Raw genomic sequence first — 7,952 nt, forward strand, 5'->3', positions numbered from 1 at the left:
GGTGAGTGGCAGCTTGTAAGTCCCCCTCCCCAACAGTCTGCGCAGCTGCTTGGAGGGGGTATCGCGAACTCTCGTGATGGTAGTTGCGGGTTCTGGCAAGCCAGGGTAAAGGATTTTTTGGATAAATGGATAAGGAAGAAGCAGGGCCCATACCAGGTGCTGGGGTCAACCTGGGATGAGATTAAAAAGGAAATGGAGGAAGTGTCAGGGGACCCAGAGGGATGGGGGGTGGCTGAGGAGCCCACCCTCCTTGGTATATGGGTAGTGGAAGAAGGTCCCTGCCCATGGGGACTGAATTTCTTCCAGGGAAAGGAGGCACTTCAGTCTGCTTGTGAGAGGTTTAAAGTAAGGGCAGCATTATGGGAAGCTACCAGTAATCTTTCAAGTTTGGTGCTGCTTCAGCAAGGGCTGCTGAAGGGTTGTAAATTAATTAGGGGTGGTTAAATATGATTTGGCACAACAGGGTTTAAAGTCAAAAGCAGAGTTAACAGATTAGCTTTAGAGACTGGAGCTGGGACTTTGTCCTGGGGGAGTGGAGAGAAAGAAGGGGAAGGAAAAAAAAAAGTTTCAAAAGTGCAAAATGGCAGGGTTTGCAGGAGCAGGTAACAACCCCCACTCTTCTCCCAGAGCCAGAATGAGAACCTGGGATAAGGGTTCCCAACTGTTTAAACCCAGGGAGCCTACTCTTGGGTCAGAGCTAACTATATCCTTTTCTTCTTTTCCTCCTTCTTTTCCTCGGTTTACTTAATTTGCTGCTGGTAGCCTATAGTTTAAATTGACCTGACAGGCTTAATTGGTTTCTTTCCACTTCTTTCCCTCTGCCTTTCCACATGTTTGTTTTTCTGAAGTTTTAATAGAGGGTACTTTGGATACTTATGTGAGATGTTTTTGGTTATTTTGGACAAAGTATGACGGAGGTCTGCTGTATTCCACTGGAATTTTTGGAGTAAGAGATCCATAGGCATCCATGAAGACAAATGTTTTACTGCCTCTTTGAACAGTCTCAAGGTAAAAACAGCATAGATTAAGGCAGCTGTGTGGCAATAATTGTACTTGGTGATTAAGTTGTTACAGACAAACAATAGCAAAGTGGGAACTACAATGACAAAACAATACAGAAGTGAGGATTTCACATCCCAGCTATTAATAAGTGAGTTCTTGCCAGATAGCATCCTAAGTTTCCTTTTACATTTTCTAGGCACTTCCCTTTCTCTGGAGGTGATAGGCATTATCAGGACAGGATTGTATTCCTAACAGCCCAATAGTACCTTATTTCAATGTGACTAGTTTGGAATGTGAGGAGGTGACCGGTCGCTTCCCAGCTTATGGCTGCCTCTGTTGCTTAGCCAAAGGCCTTAGCCTAAGAACATGGCCTCAGACTGTCACAGTAAGAGAAGGACCTTACACTGGCAGACAGTGATGTTGATTCTTTCTTTTATACCTCTAACTAGCCAAGTGATAAGAATACACCTAAATTCTTAGAGTATAAGCCTTTACAGACAGGCCTGACTGTCTATATCCTAACAATCAGTAGCACATATTCTGTTATTAATAAAATATTTTATATTTCTAATGAGAGCATCTGGTTCCTTCGAAGAATCAGTACACAGATAGTGATGGAGGGCGAGTGAGCAATGATCCATATCACTTCGCCATCTAGGGCAGGTGGAAAGGCACTGTCATGTGATCCTAGCCTTTTACTCCACCCTTCACTGTTTAGCAGGATTCTTACATTATTTTTTTGGGGTGTATTCTATAATCCTTCACCCCCATCTGCACCTCTGCCTAATTTGAAGTCTGTTCTGGATAGAAATACCTTGTAATGTAAAAATTAAGTCCTGATAGATTTGACAGCTTGGCAAGAAGTCAATGATTCTTTGCACAGGGAGCCTAAGAGTGTCAAAAATGTACACACAGGACAATTTTAATGGAACAAAGGGAAAAAAAACTAAGCTTTTTTTGACAAATGTAAAACATATTGATGCATGGTAAGAGAAAAATCATTTGACTACTACAATGGTGTGACACAGCTTTTAAGATTAGCCACATTTCTTTTTTTATTTTTATATGGCAGATAATTTCCACGGACCAGAGGTGGAAACCCATGATCTGACAGAGAGAAGAAAAGACAAGCAGATTCCTTATCAATGCTAAGAAGCTCAGAGAACATTGACAATCAGCCAGTAACAGATGGAACAGTATTGGAGGGAAAAATAATAAATAATCTCAACTACTCGGCCTTGTCTGTGTGGATGTGGTGATGGTGTAATGATGACAAGTATTTCTGGTAACAGATTTAGAAAATATTATGCTGGTCTAAAGCAATAAGTGTGTCTGAAAAGCTTCAATTTGTGACAGGAGATGAGTTTGTAATTGCTGGGAGAAAGATGGCTGAAGATTATTTAGAATTTGAATCAAATAAATTAGGGAGGAAAGGTTGCAAAATTGATCCTATGTTTTCATTGACTATATTTCCCAAAGACTTTGGCAACCACCCACTGAAACATTCGGCACTGAGCAGTTTTGAAAATCTGGTCTAATCAGTTGCTCCTCCCTCTCCCCCCGGCCAAACAAATGGAGAAGAAAACAAACTTTATAAGACTAAATTTTGAGTTTTGAAACCCCCTCCCTAATAGAAAACTTGGATTAAACTCTTCCTTTAATATTATTTTAAACATATATTTTGTTCAGAAATCAGGGGGAAAAATGCTAAAAAATTTAAATGTGGTTATGATTTCCCCTTGACTGGTTTGAAGATCCCAGCTTTGTTTTTGTAGTTAAACAATGTAAATTCTGTCTGCATTTTTAGTAATATACAGAGTAAATAGTTGGTGAGGATGATAAAATAATTACTTATTCTCAAATATCAGATTACGGGAGGAATTCCTACAGATAGTAAATCAGATTCACTGGTATGCTCCTCTGCAAAGCAGAGCATCCATTATCCCATCTTAATTAGACACGTAAGCATTGCTTATGGTTGCTTTGTATCACCAAAGCAGTGCAAAGCAGCCAGAGAGTGAATCTTGAAACTTTGAATTTCACAATTCATTTTCTCCTGCAGCTGTCTACTACTCAGCTTTATTTATGTCCCTGATATATGCTAATCAGAGTACTATTTAAATAAATGTATGCTTTGTGCAACAGACAAAAGCAAGACATCTTTTTCAGTGGATTTCATTCCCTCCCTCCCACACTCCACAAATCTTTTGGATGAGCATACCACTTGGCATCACAGACAAAACATTCTTTGAAAGGCCCTTAATACATGATTGTGTGTAGCTCTCTAGTTCTAATGAAAATGTAAACATACAGGCTAAAAAAACCACATGTATTTTAACATAAATTTGGCACATGCTATCATAGATTAGAATCACAATTTTTATTATTATTAATAATAATAATGCCAGATGAAGCTGAGTGATATTTTTACATCTGATCTGTACGGGGGCATTTCTTGGGTTTTTTTAACCACAATTTTGTGGAAATTCAGAAACTCTTCACCTTCTCCCTGTAAAAGAATAGCCAATCAGATCCTTTTCCTGCTAACACAATATTTTTACTACAATTTATATGAGTGCTAGAGAGGGTGAGGTAGAGTTTCATAAAGGTCTGTGTACAAGAGGTTGTACATAAAAGCTTTGTAAATCAAAGATAATATTTTTATCAGCACTTCTATTCTTTGCCTCTTTTTAAAGTCAATGCCGTCTTTTTGTTTCATAACAGCTTAAAAGCGTTAACACACACAAATGCACAATCTGCAATGCCGGAAGATTTAACAGAAATTGTTATAGGACAACATTTTTCACAGTACAACTTACATCTTCTGGCATTTTATCTTTTAATAGAAGCTATGCTGAACATTAGTTTAACCATTAAAATCTGTACTATGTTAAGAACACTATTCATTTTAAACTGTCATACAAAATGTTGATCATGGATTGAAGTGATTGTCATTGTATTAATGGTAGAAGAAACATTACTTTATTTTCACATTTGGGTGAAATTCATTACTGTGTAGAGAAGCAGTATGAGGCCTATGCCTTATTTAAGTCCTATTTAAGATCTGAGGATTGAAGAAATAAAGTTGTTTTGAACGTAGTAGTTGTTTATTATGTGAACTCACTATCTGAGCACATGTAGATTCTGTGCAATAAAGGACACTGTAACTCAGAGAATCTTATCACTATTTTATTATTTATTCTACAAGGATACTAACTGTTTAGAAGCAATGAAACGTGATTGGTAAAGTCAGCTCAGTTACAAAATCTTTATATCTCTCAGCTACCAACAAAATGTACTTTTTGTGTAACAGTGGGACGCACTTTCCATAGATGGAACCCATCTCTGGCTAGCTGAAGAAGGAAATGTATTTGGCTTTGTCCTGAGAATTCTCAGGATATTCCTACATGACCAAAGGAAGTTTTGTTCCTAAAGGAAGTGATTTAGCTGAGTACTCTGCTTATATCAGTCATCAGTAAAAGCATTATCAAACTGATGTCTTTTGCAGTGTGCCTGCAAGGTCAAGAAATTCGGTCTCTTTTGAACCAACATCTATTAATTATTATTATTTAGCATTTTTCTCCTTTTCGCCAACCTGTCTGTAACCAAAATAAAAAATGAAGCTAAAATGTTGCAACAAACAGTTATAAAGTGCATAATTAGGGATGCCTATGTAATAATAACTCAGCCCTCTTGAAAGTATGTATTAGTGTTAGGTGAGAAAAATTAAATAGAAAGCAATTATGCCAACCAAACCAAAGTCAGGCTAAGAGAGGCTGCTGAGAAAGTCTCTGAAAGTAGAATGAAGGAATATTTGTTTAAGTTACAGAGAGTGAGAAAAAAGGGGAGGCCTGCATTCCTGTATTTTTGTACCAGATGTGTTGGGAACAGTCCTTGAGATACAGAGGCACTGTTTTCCACTCCCTGCTCTTGTGTTATGTCTGTTTTAACTCCTTGTCTCCTGGTTGACACCCATACCGATAAGAAAGTTAGTGAAGTACTACGATTTGTTAAAAGTTATCTACAATAAGAGGGGTAGAAGTGCACGCATATAGAGAAAGAGGATTTTAACTAATATGAGGGGGTGGGCTGCCTTATGAATAAATCTGTGACGCGACGGAACTGTCTATAAAAACCTATTAGTTTTACTTAGAGGCTGCTGGTTCTCTTTGGAGACGGGCTGCTCTCTATTGTTGTGTGCACTCTTCAATAAAGAGCTTTGTGTTCGGACCTTGCTGGTGTTGCCTGTCTCTCTCCGGTCAGACACTGAACCGTGCCGTCTGGGGTTCGAGTCCTCGACATTAGGATAGTGCCTTGTCTGATATCACACAGGAGTCAATGGCAAAGTTAGATATAGAACCCACCTTTCCTGAGTCCCTGTCCAGTCACTTAACCACAAAAGAATATCATAGAATCATAGGAGTGGAAGGGACCTCGAGAGGTCATCTAGCCCAGTCCTCTGTACTCATGGCAGGACTAAGTATTATCTAGACCAGTGATTCTCAAAGCCGGTCTGCCGCTTGTTCAGGGAAAGCCCCTGGCGGGCCAGACAGGTTTGTTTACCTGCCGCATCCTCAGGTTTGGCCGATCGCTGCTCCCACTGGCTGCAGTTCGCCACTCCAGGCCAATGGGGGCTGCGGGAAGGGCGGCCAGCATGTCCCTTGGCCCACGCCACTTCCTGAAGCCCCCATTGGCCTGTAGTGGCGAATTGTGGCCAGTGGGAGCCGCAATTGGCCCAACCTGCGGAAGCAGCAGGTAAACAAACTGGTCCAGTCCGCCAGGGGCTTTCCCTGAACAAGCGGTGGAGTGGCTTTGAGAACCACTGATCTAGATCATTCCTGGCAGGTGTTTTTCTAACCTGCTTTTAAAAATCTCCAATGATGGAGATTCCACAGCCTCCCTAGGCAACTTTATCTAGTGCTTAACCACCCTGACAGTTTGGAATTTTTTCCTGATGTCCAACCTAAACCTCCCTTGCTGCAATTTAAGCACATTGCTTCATGTCCTATCCTATCCTCAGAGATTAAAAAAAAAAACAACAATTTTTCTGCCTCCTCCTTGTAACAACCTTTATGTACTTGAAAACTGTTATCATGTCCCCTCTCTGTCTTCTCTTTTCCAGACTAAAGAAACCTAATTTTTTCAATCTTCCCTCATAGATCACCTTTAATCATTTTTGTTGCTCTTCTCTGGACTTTCTCCAATTTGTTCACATCTTCCCTGAAATGTGGCACCCAGAAGTGGACACAATACTCTAGTTGAGGCCTAATCAGCGCAGAGTAAAGTGGAAGAATTACTTCTTGTGTCTTCCTTACAACACCCCTGCTAATAGATTCCAGAATTATATCAGCTTTTTTTTGCTACAGTGTTACACTGTTGACTCATATTTAGCTTGTGGTCCACAATGACCCCCAGATCCCTTTCCACAGTACTCCTTCCTATGCAGTCATTTCCCATTTTTTATGTGTGCAACTGATTGTTCCTTCTTAAGTGGAGTACTTTGCATTTGTCCTTATTGAATTTCATCTTATTTACTTCAGACCATTTCTCCAGTTTGTCCAGATCATTTTGAATTTTAATCCTATCCTCCAAAGCACTTGCAATCACTTCCAGCTTGGTATCGTCTGCAAACTTCATAAGTGTACTCTCCATGCCATTATCTAAATCACTGATGAAGGTATTGAACAGAACCGGACCTAGAACTGATCCCTGTGAAACCCCACTCGTTATGCCCTTCCAGTATGACTGATAACTACTCACTGTGAATGATTTTCCAACCAGTTAAGCACCCACCTTATAGTAGATCCATCTAGGTTGCATTTCCCTAGTTTGTTTATGAGAAGGTCATGCGAGACAGTATCAAAAGCTTTACGAAAGTCAAGATATATCACGTCTACTGCTTCTCCCCATCCACAAGTCTTGTTACCCTGTCAAAGAAAGAGAAATCATTTCTTTTCTTACAACCCTCTGCTTTGTTTGCTGCCTAGCTTGTGCATTGAATGAGGGAGGGGTTCTGTAGAAATCTGTATGTGATCATGTAATTAAAGACTGTGATGAAGTTTCTCAATGGCACAATTGTGAGTTTTGTGCCCAACTGACTTTTATACCTTTGAAAATCACATGCATATGTATTAAGGTGTGAGGGTCGAATTAAAGTTGCATGAGCAGTGTCCTCACTTTTCAGTATTTGATTTTACAACCTTAATGTACTTCTAATATAATGTTTGGTATGTAATTTCTTTTCTTTTTTTAAAGAAAACAGTAAAAGAAGAAATTCCATCTTAGTTGGATCAATAGGCCTGCTTATATTCTCAGAGTTAAACATGTGCTTAAATACTTTGCTGAATTTGGGCCTTGGTGAGACTGATTGTGGTAAAGAAGCTAAAGGGTTCAATCTCACCTCACTCACTTTGAGCAGAACCTTACTCTGCAAGAAGACCCATTAATTCAAGAGCAAAGTAAAGAACTACTTAACATGAGACAGTGTGATGGAACAGGACCTCCATGATTGTACTAGAAAAACTATTTTTAAAAGTAGTCAGCAAGAAACCAGGATAAGTGTGTCAGAAAAATTCCATTAATTTTGGCAGAAATTTGTTAGCTCCTGAACAAAGTCTTGAAATATTCTAATCATACACATTTAAAAAGGCATCCTGTAATTTTGTACAAGACCTTCACTTATTTATAATTCAGAGGAACAATGTATGCTTTTCTCCAAGGGTACATTGCCTTAGAGTTATACAGCTTGTTCTGAAACAGAAATGAGAGATATAAAGATGACAACACTGTGTTCAATTAATTATTGATCAAGTGATTATTTTTCTTTTCATGGTTTTATTTAATTTTATTGTTTTTAAAAAGTTGGACTAGTAGAAATGGATTAACAGTGTCGTATTTTATTCTAACATGAATCTAGGAACTTTGATAATTAGTGGGTAGTTATAATAGAC

General features: G+C 39.1%; 1 long non-coding RNA gene across 1 annotated transcript; it reads left to right on the forward strand.

The window, feature by feature from the left end:
* Window positions 1-582: 582 nt before the first annotated feature.
* Window positions 583-2,587, forward strand: LOC311526030. The gene is made up of 3 exons (XR_014712933.1): window positions 583-602; window positions 908-1,008; window positions 2,075-2,587. It is a non-coding gene; the product is annotated as an uncharacterized lncRNA (long non-coding RNA).
* The last annotated feature ends 5,365 nt before the right edge of the window (window positions 2,588-7,952 follow it).

Source organism: Lepidochelys olivacea (assembly GCF_965140295.1).
Source record: "Lepidochelys olivacea isolate rLepOli2 genome assembly, chromosome: 9".
NCBI lineage: Eukaryota > Metazoa > Chordata > Testudines > Cheloniidae > Lepidochelys > Lepidochelys olivacea.